Genomic DNA, 17915 nt, shown 5'->3' on the forward strand with positions numbered 1-17915 from the left:
CTTATAATATTTAGTTGAAAAAAGAAGACTATTGGATCGATTCATTTTCGTCTAACTACATTATTAATTCGTCAAGAAGTTTTCCAGTTTTTTTTTTTACAAAACCAATTTTGATTTGTTTTTGTATGATACAATAAGTTCGATTGAATCTGATTCTAATCTGCTATTAAATAGGACGATGTAGATAAGCTATATATGCGTGAGAAAGTACGATTATAATATTTCAACAAACAACGATTACTATTTCTCAGTTGCTTTTGTTGGATAAAATTACGTACCCTTAAAATATAAAATATTGATTTTCCCGTAGAAACTTCATTTTAGAATACGAATTTGTATCCTAAAATGATATATCATAGAAGAAGACATATAAAACAAGCCAGGAATGTGCGGATTTCGCATGATGTATATACCAGTTTTTCAAATTCTGTGTTGTTGTTACTCAGTAACGTGATTTTTTAAACATGTTCACTATGGGAAAATTTTTAGATTACAAAAATTCATACAAAGAGAGTGAGACGGTTTTTTCTCAGCCGAATACATCAAAGATATAGACCTTTTCTAGATATTATGCTGAGGAAAAGTCATCTGGTCTCCACCGGAAATAAACCCAGATCCTCTTGCAAACCGGGCGAGTGCGCTAATGCAGTACTAGATATTTTGATGGGGGCCATCTGCTGAAGTTAAGAGAGACTGCCTCTACTTTGTGCCTTATGCAACGGCAACAGTGCGTGATTAAGAACTCCCTATAGGGTACTAATATACTAACTACTAAATATAATTGTTTTTAACCACGTATAAGATTCATTTCCTACCGTTGTCTCTTCACAGTATGAGCAAATGCACTGAATAATAATAATAGGTAATTACAAAACAATGAAAGTACATTGAAGATAAGATGTACAAAACACATTTCTATGTACGCCGCAAGATTTAGAGGGTCAACAACCGCTGTATATGAATGCAGTACAATGAATCTGAACCCAACAAAATGTCACGAGTAAAATAAATCATTTTGACTAAAAAAAAACTTGCCTACATAGAAACAGGATTCACACGAAATACTTAGTCTTAGTTTATTGCGTTAAAAAAGAAACATCTTTCGAAATTATATACGTAGATAAGTCATCTCACATTATTGAAAACCTTATAGAAACGTGTAATAATCTTACCCCTTTCCCATGCAGTTGAAGCATCTACGATCTTCATCCACCCATTACCCGTAGACTTAAAAAAAAATTTAATCTTTTGAAAATATCTAAATCAATGAATATTTGAGAAGCGAGGGAGGAGGACAGCAATATTCAGAAACTACAAGTGCCAAAGAATGGGAATGCATTCTGTACTGAAGTAAGCATATAGCACATGCTGATCTTGATCTAAAACATTTAATTAGAACAGAATATACTAGAGACGTTAGCTAGTTTGCAATTGGAACTATGTAGACTCTACTATTACTATGTTGTATATCAAGGGGAATTTCTAACCAAGTGGTGTGAGCCGGAAAGTGTCACGTGCGTGTGTGTATTCTCATGGCTCTGATATATTTGTAATGCGAGAATCATGGGTGTTTTCTGTTCAGGAGTAGTAGGCACAAATGAAGTCTACAAGTAGGACTCACTGAATGAGTGAGATCTGCTGTTTATAATTTGAAAAATCATGATTTTCCAAATTTAAAGCTTTCTGCATTTAGAGACATAGGCTAACAATTTGAACCAAGAAATTGCTATTCAAATTCAATACGACATCAGTCAGATGATGAATAAATTATTTTGCTCCAGCTTTTTCACACATATACTAATGCATTCCTGCATCACCGCCTTCAGAGTAGGCCTACGGTATTTCAGATGAACTTTACGTCCTGTTTACCCGAAAACAATGTTTCTTCCCACTTTTAAATACAGTAGGCCTATGTAGAAGATTAAGGGTAATCGATCGAATTTATAAAATTAAATACGAGTGTGTTGTATGGAGACAGTAAGTTACATACTTTTTCAAAAACTCACATGAACCAACGAATTGCTATCACGTAATCCCAGATTTCAAAGCGATATCAGTCAATTGAACAAGGGGTCCAAAAATTCTGAATTTTGCTTAGAATTTATTGAGGTATTTCCAGACGAACACATGATTTGATGATAATAAATTATGTGTCGATCTTGGTTCGTTTTTTATAGCTTTTTTATGTACTTTTGCATGGATTCTACTCTTAGTTTTTCACAGTTACAATTTCACAATCTAAATTGAAACTTCGCTCATGAAAGTTTCATTGAAATTGCGCGATAATTTAAATTACGATTTCGTATACAGTATATATATTTTTCAATTATAGTTTTGCATACAATTTTTATTGAAATTCCTGTCATGGTTTTCCGGACAGTGATTTCACACAATAATAATAATTTTCAACAACTGTATTTTACATTTCATTCATAATCTGGATCATAATCTGTTTTCTATTCAAATTTCAAGCATAATTTAAATTTCAATTCGGTTTAAAGCAACCAATTCATTTGAAAAAAAATGTGAAATAATTATTTTTCATGATATAAATTGTTCATCTCTACGCAATTTTTCGAGTCAAGTATTCATATGATCAGTATTTATATCACCGTAATTTCTGGAAAAAGCGTCGCTGCGTTTACATGGGCTACTTTTTTTTTAGAATTTTTCAAGTTCTATGTTATAGTATCAGAAGGTGGTACTAAGTAGTTCGGTAAGTTATATACTAAATATAAATATTTCACCGAAATCACTTGTGCAATCAATCAATTTTTACTCCAGACCGCCATCTTGGCGAGAATATTTCATGTAAAATGAACAAGTGACATTTATTTTTTTCATTTTTGAACAATTTTAGAATTTTACAATTGCAGCGCTTACGAGCGATGCAGTGTTTTTGACCAGTTTCAGATTTTGTCAGGCAATTTTTCGCAAGTGCGTTTTGCTTTGACTTACGGTTCTCTCAGAAGCTATGATAACTTAAGCCAGGTATTTTCTTGAATGCATTATATTTCAAGTAGTAATGAAGTGGTGGAATGATTTTGTTTTATGGAGGACTTGAATTCACCTAAATCAGTAGTGAAGAAAAAGTTACTTGAAAAACATCACTCATTTGAAATTTATATTATATATTTCAACAGTTCCTGTTTTGATATTAGCTACACAAATTTGGATTTGACGGTGATTCAGAAAGCTTAAATTCAAATTTCACGAACGTCTTAAAAAAGTGTGGGAATTTTGAATACTTCCTATATAATTGAATTACTAGCCATTTATTTTTACTTGATGTGTTTTAAATATACAGATTTACCGAACGCTACCATCTGCCGAAAACGAACCAAAACACACCCCCTTAGAAGCCTTTAAACATCATAGAAGGATATTACAAGCGGGATGTATGGCACACACACCGAAAATCAAAACACTAAAATCATTATGCATTCTTCTACATGTGGATATCGAGTTATTTTCATAGTATAAAAGAAAAATGTAAATGTAATAGAAATTCTGAATTTTTATGTTTGACCCTGAAATATTTCAAACTAAATTTTTCCTAGTTAATACCAAAATCTGATTTCAAGTCGAGATTGTGAATAATATTAATAAATCACCTAAATAACACATTAGTATTATTTACTGTCAGCCTATAAAATTAATTTTCACTTGCGCATAGTTTAAAGATACGTGTGGGCTAGAAGAGCATACGCTGTCGGTGATCAGATAATCCATGTAAATTATTCGTGAGCGAATTTCGTTAGATTTGTGTTCAATTGTATAAATAAAATAAGCAAGTTTGTTATAATGTTTGACCCTTAAATAGCTTCATTCTATCTCTTTTACAGCTTTACAGAGACATTTAGCCATATACGAAATTTCCATTGAGGTTCTACTGTATATTTAAGGAGGGATTTCATTCACATTTCAAAAAGTGAATTAAATCCATAATTTAAATTTTTAATTTTTAAATATTTAAAAAAAGAAAAACTACTCCCTAAATTCATAAAAAGTGTTGGTCTAAATCTAAATGGTATCACGACTTTGCAAAGCGTAGTGTTCGCCAGTATAATAACACCAGGAAATAAAATATTTATATTCTATACGACGAAATAATCGTAATTATTCAAAATTCTAGACTTCTGTTTGTTTTTATATCGCAATTTTTTTAATTCCTCCTCTTAAGAAGACCAACATATGAAAGCTGTAGGACTAATGCTTATGCAATGTAAGGAAAGAAAGGAGGTTGGTGGGATCTCAGTAGGTGTTCATTGGACATTGTTCACCTCCTGCTAGAGGGGATTTACTGGCTGGGAAACCTGTCTCAGAGGCACCACATCTCATCCCATATTCAGGGAGAACTCCCCTCCTCTCAGTCGCTTTAGAAATAATTCACGGAATGGGAGGGAAACATATATCCTACACACACACACACAGCATAGAAAAAAAAGAGCCCTGTTTAGGATTTCATTCCCGTTAACCAATGAGATTCCAGATACTCTCGCTCAGAAAGCAGGAATTTAATTTAATTCTTTCTTTCCTTCTGAAAAAGAAATCAATACAGATTAATCCATTCCTTCAAATTTTTGATTGAAAATAAATTCGAATTAGTTATATATTAGAATTTATTTTACTGGTAAACAAAACAATTCTAGTCTCATTACATAATTAATTCTTATGCATAATGCTTGCAAATTACTTGCTTTTTTTGGAGAATTTTCTTATTTTAACATAGAAAACTAAATATACTAAAAAATAGGCCTTCATATTCGAGAATTTGTTTTGGTATTTTCATCATAACAGCTCGAAAATTTATTTAATAGCAAATATCCTTAAGTTATTTTATATTTGTTTTTAAAGCTTACATTATTATCTTTACAGGAGTATGGGAATATCCCTGACCTAAAAGAAAGTTCGCATGTCGGCTGCGGGGATTATTGATGCGCATGTTTCTCATACGTTTCCCAAAATAAAGCATTTTTGAATACAAAAATTATTTTATCTACGAGTTTTTTCCGTTTATTATTTATTTACTAGTTATATTTTGTTGTTTTTTTTTTTATTTATATTTTTCCTTTACTAAACGCCAAATGCTCTTATTAGTGAAGATTGATTTTGTCCAGATTTTTGCCCAATAAAGGAAGATCTTATCCACAGCTATCTCTCTCAGTATCATCTTCAGCCATTGAAAGTGAAAGCCTGTGGGGTCCTAACTAGAGAAAGTAACTAGTGTATAGCCTTGGGATATTCATTATGCAACTTGTAACAGAGAGGAGATCCCGTTTTCCCCTATCACCACCATTCAAATAGTAGTCACCTTGGAACCCCATTGGGATTTCAGAGCCCATTTTCAAACAAAAAAAGAGAAAGGAAGAGGTCGTAAAATGTTTGAAATAGGGCTAACAGCAAAAAAAGCGGGGACGCAAGGGCGGGGAGTGGAATGTAGCTGGAATCCTAGCTTGTTTCCATTGGTGGGGATTGGGTCACTTACTTATCAAATCCCCTTGTTTATTGTGACAGATATATCCAAACATGATGGCTTTACGCGTTTTAACGTGCTCGTTCCGCTTTTTCAAGAGAAACTGTTTACTGAAAAGTTTCCCCAGTATTCAGACTGGCATTTTACTTTGTGCTGGTAGGAACTGAAACCTCTTCATATCGAAAAATGCCTCTGGAATTTCAAAAGGAGTTATTAGGAAAGCATCGGACACTCTTCAGGATAACTAACTTCGATGAGGAATCAGGAAATTGTGGGTGTGAAACAAGCGTTGATAGGGGACTGATGCGGATATTGCGGATATTCGATGTAAGTGATAGAATTTTATTATTTTTGACGCTCCACATTTATTTTTTAACATTTTTGTACCGAAATTGCTTTTCTAACGCATAAAGTTTGAAAAAAAAATTTCAAATCGATAATTAATGATTGTTTATCAATTAATAATTGATAATTATGTTTTATTTATATATTTTTTATTTTTTGCAAAAGGAATTCAAATTTTACCATGACAACTCATTGTATAGTCACAGAAGAGGATGGGGGCTGCACAACTTCTGTGATTCACCCCTCCCTTTACATTTGGCCAGCGTAGCTTTACGAAAATATTGATGTGGCCCTCGGAGATATCAACGGAAAAATGCATGAAAAAATTCATTTCTCCTGCATGTTTTCTGAACTTGACCATGTCCATTGTTGTGAAGAACGAAGGAACCCATGTTCAGAAACAAAATTAGAATTTAAAAAAATTTAATTGAATTTCTATTCTTTTTCGGGGACAGGCGATTTGAGAAAAAAATTAAATTTATAACATGAATGAAATGAATAAATAAATTTTCTAATGAATAAAACCGATATTCCCGACTGGGTACATTGACCGTTAAGAAGTTCATAAATAATTAATTGATGGAATATTCCGTTAATTGATACTGAAAAATGTATTCAGTAGACTCGATTCATGTCAGAGCAGTTTCTTGTTGAAATAGAGCAAGGATGCTCAACCTTCAGGAGAGTGCGGGCCACATCATTGATTTGAACATTTGTCGCGGGTCACTGAATTAAGTGATCTAGAAATGGGACATGGACAATCTAATGATATGGAACTGTGACGTGGGTGACTCAAGTCATCTGAAATTGTCACTGGTCTACCAAGTGATGTGTAGATGTGGCACGGGCAGATTGGGTGATCTGGAAATATGTCACGGATGATCTTTAAACGTACAATGGGGCACTGAAACTGTTTGATGGGCCAATCAAATGATCTGTAATATGTCGCGGGCCACTCAATGGATCTGGGAATGTGCCGCACGGTAATTAAGTGATGTGGAACAGCACCGTTGGTCACTTAAGTGATCTGGAAATGCGCGAGGGGCACTTGAGTGATCTGGGAATACTTCACGGGCCACTCAAGTTACGTTGAACTACATCGCACATGTCACTTAAATGAATATTAATCATGTTACTTAAATGATTTGAAAATGTGACGGTTGTTCATTTTTACAAAATTAGATTTGAGTTCGCGTACCACATCAGATGACTCCGAGGGCCACGTTTGGGCCGCGTGCCATGGATGAAGCATGTATGAAATGGAGCTAATATAAATATCAGACCTGTTTATTATTCCTAATAGCCTTATCCGCGATGTCAACTCGAAGCACGCCGAGTGCTTTCATTTTGAATAGATGAGAAATTTAGTAGGTTATTATATAAAATTCGTTGGGGTATAATTTTCATAAATCGTTATAAGGCTGAACTAAATTTAATAAGAGAAACAAAATTAAATTCTAGCTCGTAGTAGTTGTTACTAGTGAAATCCAAACAAAAGATTGAAATTGGAATATTAATGGCAGTAACCCAAGAACAAGCATATCGTCAACTAATTTTATACAAAAACTGAATTCAAAAACGAACCAGAGATATTTCTTATTGGCTGTGATTTCGTGTCACGCGGGTTAAACTATAATTTTGATTTGATACATCAATTTAATTACTACGTAATAATTTAGTAAAGCGAGTGCAACTATCAGTTTTTCCATCCAAATCCATGAGATATTATGAGAGAAGTTTTCAAAATTTTCCCTCCCAGTTGCTGGTGGTGTGATTGGAAAATCAAAAGAAATATGTTTCTGTTGCTGTTAAAGTGGACTTTTTGCAAAAAACAACTTTCATAAACAGTTTATCTAATGATACCGTGAAATCGTTTCCTGTGTCGTTCTTGTAAAATTTTCTCACTTCTCAGCATATTTCTAGTTTCAATGTTATTTGTATTAGAATTCCACATTGCATTTCTCATTAGGCATGGTCAGATTCAAACCTGAGTTTTTGTTTCATTTGATGTCCTGTTCGATAAATTTCCGAAATAACAAATCCGAGTTTGATTAGGCCTACTCTTTTTTTTGTTGCATTTTTTCGCACTTTTACACTTGAAGTTTTAGACCATTTTTATTTTAATTTTTGGTATTTTTTAGGATATTTTCTTCACTTTTTTATTCTGAAATCTATTTCAGAATAAAAAAAGGTCGAAAAAGTGTATCTATGCCGATTGCATTGTTTTTAATTATGAAAACTAAGCTATACAATTGTTTTTTTTTTTTGTTTTGTTTAACAAAAAATACGCGATGCTTTTGTAGAATCTTACACTTTCAAACAATGTTGGATTTAAAGAAATTTGTTTTGTTATTTTTATAGCTTTATTTTCTTAATTTAGGACATGTTTTTGTTTCAGTTTTTCGGCCATTTTATATGATTATTTTTAGGTCAACAACACCCACGCCTTGGTTATTATACTGTATCCCTCCACTTTATTTATTATTTCTTCTCTTTCGTCCGTAAATTGCATTAAACCAAGTTGATTTAGTAAGATTTTATTCAACTTTGAAAATTTGCTAAGCCACGTTTTTCGAAAATGATTCAATTTATATTCAGTGTTATATTATTTCAGTTATTCTTTTTTTAATATAAAATGCATCTTTTCACTAGTATTTATGTAATTCTCTGCTAATATTATAATTTGGAATGCATTTTCAAAGTAGATTTATTTATTTTATTTATCACTACATATGGAAGGCCTGTCAAGGCTATTACGCCACATTCTCCAAAAATAATATTTAATAAATAGACAAATTGTAAGGTAGGCTTATAAGGCAAGTTATAAAGTAAAAACTGCGAAAAAACCGAAGTATAAATACAAAACTAAAACGAAATAATAATTCAAAATAAAAAATGCTTAATATTAAAAACAAATAATAATAGTAAAATAAAAATAATAGATACTTTTACGAGAAAAACTGTGAGATTAGAGATCATATATTCATCTACATTTTCATTCAATTCTCATCTTGTATTGCGTTTTGTTTGTGTATTGTATAGTATGATTTTAATCATCTTTGACATGGGTATTTGAAGAAATAATGTCGAATTGCGTCGGTATTGATATTATTCGTAAACTTTGGTCGATGCTTACCGGTTTTGATTTTGTCGCGAATCATTTTTCAACAGGCTTTTTTTTATGATTTTGGTATCATAGTTACTTTGCTGAAGTGCAGAATATTCTATGTACAGAGTAGCCTATTCCGAACTTGAACATTACTAAAAATAGGAATTAGATACCCAAATATACATCGGATAAATAGATTCATATTTTTATTCGAAATGAAAGAGATATCACTAAATTTATTCATACACTTTAATTCGTTCTGTTAAACGAAAATTAACAGTAAATAGCCTCATTTTTCACCATTAACGTAAACTTCGAAAACTATAGGCTAGCTATTTGTTTTTTTCTAAGCAGTGCTTTTTAACCGAGATTACGTGTAATGTAGCTAGGAAGTGATAGTCATAATACAGCTATGACTTCAATATTAATATGTTATAACAGTCTTTGGCCATTTAGCTTCTCGAAGGTAGGAACAAAAAATATTCGCTAAAAACAGCTTAAAATGATGAAAGTCGACCACGATTGTGTCGGTATGTTTTGCGTATTTGTCTTGCTTGAAAAACTACGTTATGCACTGCGTAGAAAGAACTATATTTGAAATTTTAAGTGATTTCTATACGAATTTTTCGTTTTGATATATATGAAAAATTCAAGAGACGTCCGTTATTTTAGATGAAACTTGTCTTTCCGCTGTACGAGTAGCCTAGAACCCTAGATGAATTAATTTCATTCCTAATTCGAGGTGCCACTGTAGTTCTCGCGATATTGTGAGGAAACTCTGCATATCGATATTGTCCAGTTGAATCATGGTAAGAGTAGAAGAAATGCAATACCGAAAATATTTCATACTAACGGAATTTTGTATTAACCAACAAAACAGAGATTTGGTTAAGAAAGTAGGAAGATATATGTTTTTGATTCGTATGAAGTGCGGTTCGACTGTATTAAGAGTTCGTCAAAAAATTTGAGAAACAATGATACAAAAATATTAAGATAAAGGAGTCTATATAATGCAAAATATCTAAATTGCAATATCACTGATGAATGCCTGAGCTTCGTAACAAATAATAGATTGTTTTGGAATCACCAGTTTTCGTATTCACAAACTCGTTGTGTTTAATAAGAGACTGTATTAAATCATTGCCGATGGCAATGGATTTTATAATCACATCATTTCAGAAGACGAATGGGCCTACTCTACAGCCCAAAGCAAAATGTTTTGCATTGCCCAGCACACACTACAAGCCCTCAGCTGACTGAATATGTTCTGCAGTAAACATTTTGATAATAGCCAAGAAACGATGCAGTGTTTGTTGTCTTTCCTTATTTTTAAAATTCTTGACGAGATTGTTCTGCAGCAGCAATGATTGTATTTCGGTGTATGCTATTTCGGGGCCCTGCAGTAGGCCATCGTCGTTATCAACACTGAAAGTGGTTTTAAAAGGTAAAACAAAATTAGGTGTTTTTCAACGAATTTCTTTGAAAAAGAAAAAACAATACAAATATTGTGTGCATAGGGTTAGTGGTTGATGTGTATCAATAACATTACAACATTATTTCATGATGGTAGTTTTGAGAAACGTTATATGTGGGATCCACTGTAATTGTGGTACCTTGAGTAATATGTCGATGTTTTAAATCCCTTAACGAATTCAATTTGTTTATCGCCGATACACAGCTCCAGTTATCGGAAGCCCTAGATATTCCATGTGTAATAAATGAAGCATGGACTTTTTTGAGAGCAGACTGAAATAAAATGACGCTCCAAATAAATCAATAGATAGGATCGAGGGACTTCAAATTATGTAAGGATATTATTAAAAGGGAAGAGGAATATTACATTACGTGTTGAGGTAAATGGTTTTTGAATGGAAGGAAGATCTCTACCCGGTTTCTCCCCGTCCTTTTATAGTGAGATTTCCCATTCTATTCCCCTCTATCTTCTAATTCAGTCTAAATCACATATCAGGAAGTCTTGTCTTACTCATACAGTGTTTTGGGTGGAATCGGTGAGAGACACCGAAGCGAATTTTGTGTGAATTATGGCCGAGTCAAAATTTTTATCTGGAGTCTTTTCTTCTGCTTCAGTTCTCTCTCACTATACAAAAAGCCAGATATTCTCCTCCCTTAACATGTCCCATGCGCAGTAAGTAGCAAATCGATAAGTCATATTTCCTGTGAATTCGCTCGCTGTTGCTGACAACCGTTTGCTGTTTTATGCTGCTGAAATTGTTCGGAAGAACCCCCTCTGTAGATTTTTGGGAATACTGTATATACTGTACATATACTAAAGTATATATAAGAGAAAAGCTTTCGGGCGAGAGGAAAATTTTGGGAGAAAAATACAGGAGAAGTATCTGTTCTGTGTATTGTCCCTTATGTGATGAATGCTCCCTCTGATACAATTTCGATATGAAGTATGGAATAACACGACTAGATTTCAGAGTTAAAAATAGAGTTTACATCCCTCTCGGGATACTCATGGAGGAATATTGAAAATTATATTTGTGTTGTTCGATATATATATACATAAGTATTCATATAGTCTTTTAAATTGTATTATTTTGAGATCTAGCAGAATAAGTAATATTTGAGCTCTAATAAAAAAATGGAAAAAGAAATATCTCAGCTCTAACAGAATAAGAAATATTTTAGATCTAATAGAATAAGAAATGCATATTTTAAAAAGCGCATATATAGACTTATTCGTTTATACAGCAGCAACAACAACAACAATTATTATAGTGTTATGGAAGTTAGAGAATGTAATATTTACACGTTATTGTCATTTTTCTAAACACTGTTACGAAAAATAATTTTTATTTATAAACATTAAAAAAGCTTATTTACTTGAAATATATACTAAATTGCATCAAAATCCATTTCCAGTGAAACGATAAGTTACAGTTAATATAATGTGTCAACCTTTCAAAAATATGGGAAAAAATTTTCTACCTCCGTTTTTTAGTATCATTGTACGGATTTCATTTTTTGTTCATACAAGAGAAAAATCATTCAACTATTCCTATGTTGAGTAACAATCGCAATTTCATTACATGTGGCAGAACATTATATTATGGCGAAAATTGGCTCTTATTTTTATTTGTTTATTGTAGACATAATTTTTATTAAAAGACACTATAATGCCCCGATCCATTGAAGCTGATATAAGCAGTTACAGGCTGCTTAATTATTCGGAAAATAATAAGTTATAATAACCTCTAGTTTATTTCAATATCTCTGTAATAGCGATATTTTCAAACTGATAAATGTTATATTCAGTAAATTCTAAGTTAATGCTAAATAAAACTGTTCATATTTTAATTATTTTGAACTATTTCGCAGTAAATAAAACTCTCACTTCACCATAGTGAGTGTTTCTCAACCTTTTTGTAAAAATTACACAGCAAAATGTCTGAAACAGTTTTATGGACCACTTTTGTCTCATATTACGAGACGTTTCTGTGATTTTCGTTGATTAGCAAATTCCATATAAAGCAATGAATTGCAATTTTGTTTTTGGCAAAATTTAGTGATATCCCGTATTTTGGATAGCAATATCCTGCATTCCCCTCGATGATGTATGGGGAACCTAAGTATCAAGGTGAAATTTCATTCGAACTGATATGGATATTATTAATATCAATTACAATATGAATAACTTTTATCAAGTCTGCCTGCGGATCACCTCTGGTCTGCCGACCATAAGTTGAGATACGCTGCCATAGTGGGTAGTAGGCCTACTTCTCCAACACAAAGCATACATAACTCTAGAATTTCTAAATTCCCCTCAGAAATGTTTACTCGGTATATGTACGATTTATTGCAGTTGTAGTAAATTACATTCAGGCTTTGATCAAAAATTTAAGAAAAAATCAAAATTCAATAATGCGTTTTTAGTGGTAAATCGACTTAAATTGAGAAATCCGACTTGCGCGAAATTTCATTTACAAGAGAGAAAGAATATTCACTTATAATGTCCATTAAATATCCAATTAACGAGCGTGAAATGTATAAGAAAAACACATTCAACACATGAAAGCAACACATTTTCATTAAGTTTGACAGCTTTTGTTGAACATCTTGGAACCGATGCTCGCGAATCATACTCTGCATAAAATTCACTCCTATGGCGTGATAATAAATAATATAGATAGTCATAACGAGTTTTTATACTAGTAATTAATATTATTTTGGGAGAAATCTATTTTTGTTTTTAAAGTACTATCGAATTCGCATTTTAAGTGGAATTTCTATAGGTAATATAATGATTTGAGACACACACACACACACACACGCTCGCGTCTTTCGGGTATGGAATGAATTGAAGGACTGTCGATTATTTCTTGGAAAAATGTTTCATTCGAAATGTGTGTAAATTTTTTTTATGAGCAGTGTATTTATTATGTATTATTAATTATTAGTTTTTTGTAATATATGCTCTTATTTTGCGTTGTTGTAGCTCAGTTATGTTTGACATCCATCTTTTTTATGCCCATCTTTTTCAGCCACCTTGTTGGGCAATTTGCCTGTTTTGGCCTTTGTGTTTGTATTTGTAATACACCGTATATTTAGAATTTTCTTTCGTTATTTTTTATTTACAGTAGCACATCATTACACAGTTTTTCTTTTCCAAAATTAAATTCATGAAATTAATTAGTTTATAAATTTTATGCTTCAAAGAATTCCTCTGGTCGTGCATAGTACAGAAAGTCTCATTACAAATGGTACAAAAAAACACACAAACATTACAATTTATTTTTACAAAAACCTACCGATCGATATTACGAATTACCTATACCGTGAAAATTATCAAAATATGCTCAGAAATGGTTAGTTAAAAAAACTTGAACGTGAAATCGAAATATATAATGACGCTAAAAACATATTACGTAAAAGCTATTCTTCTTACGCATGAATGTTATACACAAAAAGCATCGTTGTTCAATGAATGAATCAACCAATAAAACTATTACAAAAAACAACAACCAAAAACTAACATTTTAACATTGAATAACTTGAACAATTTTATTTTTGCGTCATTAAAAACTAAATAAAGGCCATCATTCTCTCTGTCGTTTCTATATAGCTTATTTTCGGAGCGTAGTAAAATGGCGTTTCTTGTTTTTCAAAGCTCTAATAATATTCCAAAAAAAAAACCCCCCAGTTTTCACGAAACTTTCTTTTTTGTATATTGAAGAAAAATTAAACTTCGTTAGAAAACTCTTCTTTTTTTCTCCCCCCCCCGTAAGATAATAATTTTGGTTCTACCGTCTTTTCTAGAGAGAGAGCGTATTACATTAAAAATGGGCAGCCATTGTAAATTATTACTTTCGACAAGGCCATTAATTTTTATGCGGCGTGGAAAAGAAAGAAAAAAAAAACAGAATAACAACCAATTATAAAGGAAGCGACCAAAAAAAAAGGTATTTTATAAATTACACGGGTTTAGTATTTCCTCATGAGTCGATTATTAGTTTTTTTTTTCTTTGTTAACATTATTTATGACCATCAAGGCCGAAAAAAGAACAAAAATGTACATTATTTTTCTTGTAAAAAGAGTTAATAAATAACGTGCGGTTTTTCTTATTCGGTGTTTTTTTTTTTTTTCTTTTCATTTTGTAAATTTAGGATTTTTGTATATATGTTATCGGTATTTAAAAATTACTTTCAAAAAATAAGAGGCTTCTCAATAATTTTAATGGTCTCCCCTCTCTTCGTTTTAGAGTTTTATTCTACATTTTGAGGTAAGTTTTATAAAAGTCTATTATTTATTGGTGGGAGTTTAAATAGGAACTTTCTTGTAAGCCATTATGAGTTTGGGAAAAATTACGGGTATTTTTTTCTTTTTTGTTTTGATTATGATACAATTTTTGGTTCCTTCATGGTATATTATGCTCTTTTTTTCAATGTTCAATTATAGAGTGTAGCTAATGTGGTGAATCGTGAGAAGCTAGTTGTATTTTGGGAAAATGTGGATTTAGAAAACAGAATTTGGTGAGAGAGGAAAATCCATTCTGGAATTTGTCGATTGATTTAATTCTAGGAATAGTGATTTGATTTGAGATTTCGTAAGGAAAATTGTGAATGTATCAACTCAACTATGCATATCCGATGTCGTGTTATAGATAACAGAAGTTGTGTGATGATAATGAGGATAGATTATTAGTGTAGGGCAAGGCATGTTGTTCAGTTTTCGTTCTTAATTCCTACTTGAATAATTCCTTCTTCCTCCAAAATAAGCACAACTCAGGTCTATCGCCAAGTGCAATTTACTATCTAATGAGTTGTGCCAGAAAAGTAAGTGTGTGTACCTAACACAATCTGAGTGCGTATAGTGTTGTGTCTGATATTTCAATGCTGCCATCTATATTTCAGAAGTGAAGTGAGTGAAATGTAATGATTGAATATTTGTACTGTTTGCAGGTCTGTTGCTCTCTGTGACGATACTTTTTAACGGGGAGATCGGCTTGCATTTGCGCCTCGAAGTTGGGAACCATAGAAAACTAACTGCAGTCCATAACCACTATGGGGACGATGGGGTTTGAACCCGGTTTTTATGACGTGTATTCAGGCCATTTTTTGAGAAATTCATAAAGGGGAAATTCATAAATTCATATGGGGGGGGGGCACTTTGAAGAAAGGACATTTAATGGTGTGTTGTGGGAGTCATTACATTCAACAGAAAAACAGAGTTTTTCATTCATGAGAGAACACTTTTTGTTTACTGGTGAGCCGAATAGAAAGGCGGGTGGGTCAAAAACCCCACCAGTTAGCATGTTAAAAAAAGTTTTGCATGTATTGGATGCCTATTTTTTTTTTTTTTTAATGTAACACACTCGCTCGGTCTTTAGGAAAGACTGTAGAGCGAAAATTATTATTTTACAGAAGAAAAAGAAGAGAAAAAGAAGTTTAGTTTTTCTTCAATATAAAAAAAAAAAAGAAAGTTCCGTGAAATTGTGTTTGTTTGAAGGAATATTATTAGAGCTTTGAAAAACAAGAGATGCCGTTTCACTACACTCCGAAAATAAGTTACTTTATATATAGAGAGAGGAATCTCTTTCTGTATAGAATGTAAGAAATCCCATCATTTTGTTTATACGATATTTTCGAATACTTTTCATACTTTTGTGTTAACAAGTAATTTTCTGTGATGATATATAGACGTATACGGTGATTATCTCAATATGTGTTTTCTAGCGTATATGATACAATGTGCTTAATTACTTACTCAAAATCAATAACTTTTCCGATCTAGCATCATTCTTGCTGCATGTTGTCGTATAGATACGTAAATTTCATTGACATGTTTTGCTGATCCGGTTATTATGCTTCATTTTTTTCTTTTTTTTCATACCTGAAAAATTGAGTTCAATAAGGATTTCGGTTGCGTAAATTTTTCATATACTGCATCTAAATAATACGTATACTTTCTATACTAATATATATACATGTAGGCCTACTGTCTAGTCTGTCACGGGTTAAATATATGAAATTCATATTTGTTATGAGCATCTTTTCTCAGCTACCTCGTTGGGCATTTTGCCTGTTGTGGCCTTTTATTTGTATAGGAATTGGTTATTGATATTTCAAAAACCTTCAGCTATCAACATAAATTCATCTATTGCAATACAAATAAATTTCGCGTAAACAAATGCCTCTCTCAGAGTTTCAAATTTGTTTCGTAGACCTATATATTATAACTAGAGCCCTGAAGTTCAGGCAAAATGTCATAAATGCCTAGTTTGGCCTATTTCCAAACATTTTTCGTAAAAACACTTTTTTTTAGTTTTCCCTGCCATAGATGCCTATTTTACATAGTTTCCTGAATTTTCGGAGCCATATTCCTGTATAACTCGGATATTTTGAGCATGAAAATCTTCAAAAAGACGATTGTTTTACCTTCAAATCTTCAACTCTAAGTAGTAATCACTATTTGAAAGACCTCCCCCCCCCCTTTTCAGCCCCATGTAAACGAGAGTAGGCACAAGAGTACCTGAAAGATAGAAAATTTGGTTTACCGTGCATTAATTTTGCTTTGTCCAGATGGTGTTAGACATGAATACGTTTATTTCAGATAAGCGCAGCTATGTGTGATTTTTTTCTCTCCTTATAGCATATCTTGCTTATGCATCGGACTACAATGTATATAGGTACAACTGACCGATCACTGTCCCAAAAGGTCATCAGTTTACGTATTGGCTCTCCCAGGCGTGCAGGAGTTGAGGGCTCTGGTCCTGGGCCCATATTATATTGGGGGCCTATTTTATTTTTTTGCACCATAAACAAACAATTATGGCAAGTTATTTTGGGTATTTAGTGTTCTATTGAATTAGCCAGAGACGCCCTAAGGGCTGTGTGATAGGTGCGGTCACACTGTGCCCTGCCCTTAAAGTATGTGTCCACATTTGTGTTAATACGAATACTTTTTTTTTTGCAACAGTATAACATAGTGCCTGTGTTCCGACCAGAAACCATGATTACGAGTTTTCCAAATAATCCAACAAATAAATCAGAATAATTCGTAACTCGAAGGAGCCCCATAGTCATAGTCCGCTTCCGGAGGGGTCCTCGAAATACGTTTCATCGGAGGGCCCAAAAATTATGTGGCCCTTATCAATTGCCCAACGAGACATTTGTCCAAGCGGCACCTGCTATTTATCATAGCACATGATCTCATCATCGTGGAATGTCCCTATGCACCAGAGAAGGCCCTCCGGGTCGTGCTTGACGGACCCATGCGTTAAGACAGCACTGAGGTAGTTTATTAAAGAATTAGGCAGTATCTTCCTTTTCAGTTCAGAAACAAAACAAATGAGTAAAACAACACTCACGAAGCTCTGAATAATTAATAAATACTCTCCATTGTGAAAAGCACTGAAGGTGTGGTTCTGTTTTGGTTGGAAAATAATTGTTGTTCATTGTTTGTGTAATGCCGCCATCTCTTGCAAACATATGTAAGGAACATAGTCAAAGATGCATGAG

At 32.7% G+C, this 17915-nt stretch overlaps 1 protein-coding gene and 1 long non-coding RNA gene across 2 annotated transcripts in view; one reads left to right on the plus strand and one right to left on the minus strand.

Moving 5' to 3' along the window:
- Window positions 1-17915, minus strand: part of LOC149086721 (uncharacterized) — a 39114-nt gene that overhangs the window by 16653 nt on the left and 4546 nt on the right. Inside the window, exon 3 of the long non-coding RNA XR_016192511.1 lies at window positions 16162-16287. This is a non-coding gene — a long non-coding RNA (uncharacterized LOC149086721). The remainder of the gene's footprint in view (window positions 1-16161; window positions 16288-17915) is intronic.
- Window positions 5614-17915, plus strand: part of LOC149086722 (homeotic protein antennapedia-like) — a 187231-nt gene continuing 174929 nt past the window's right edge. The window contains exon 1 of the mRNA XM_089231076.1: window positions 5614-5803. The gene's annotated coding sequence lies outside the window, so the exon portion shown is untranslated. The remainder of the gene's footprint in view (window positions 5804-17915) is intronic.

This window comes from Pholcus phalangioides, unplaced genomic scaffold (assembly GCF_987345545.1).
Source record: "Pholcus phalangioides strain wild (caught in Gottingen) unplaced genomic scaffold, Ppha-v1.0 ptg000004l_1, whole genome shotgun sequence".
Taxonomy (NCBI): Eukaryota; Metazoa; Arthropoda; class Arachnida; order Araneae; family Pholcidae; genus Pholcus; species Pholcus phalangioides.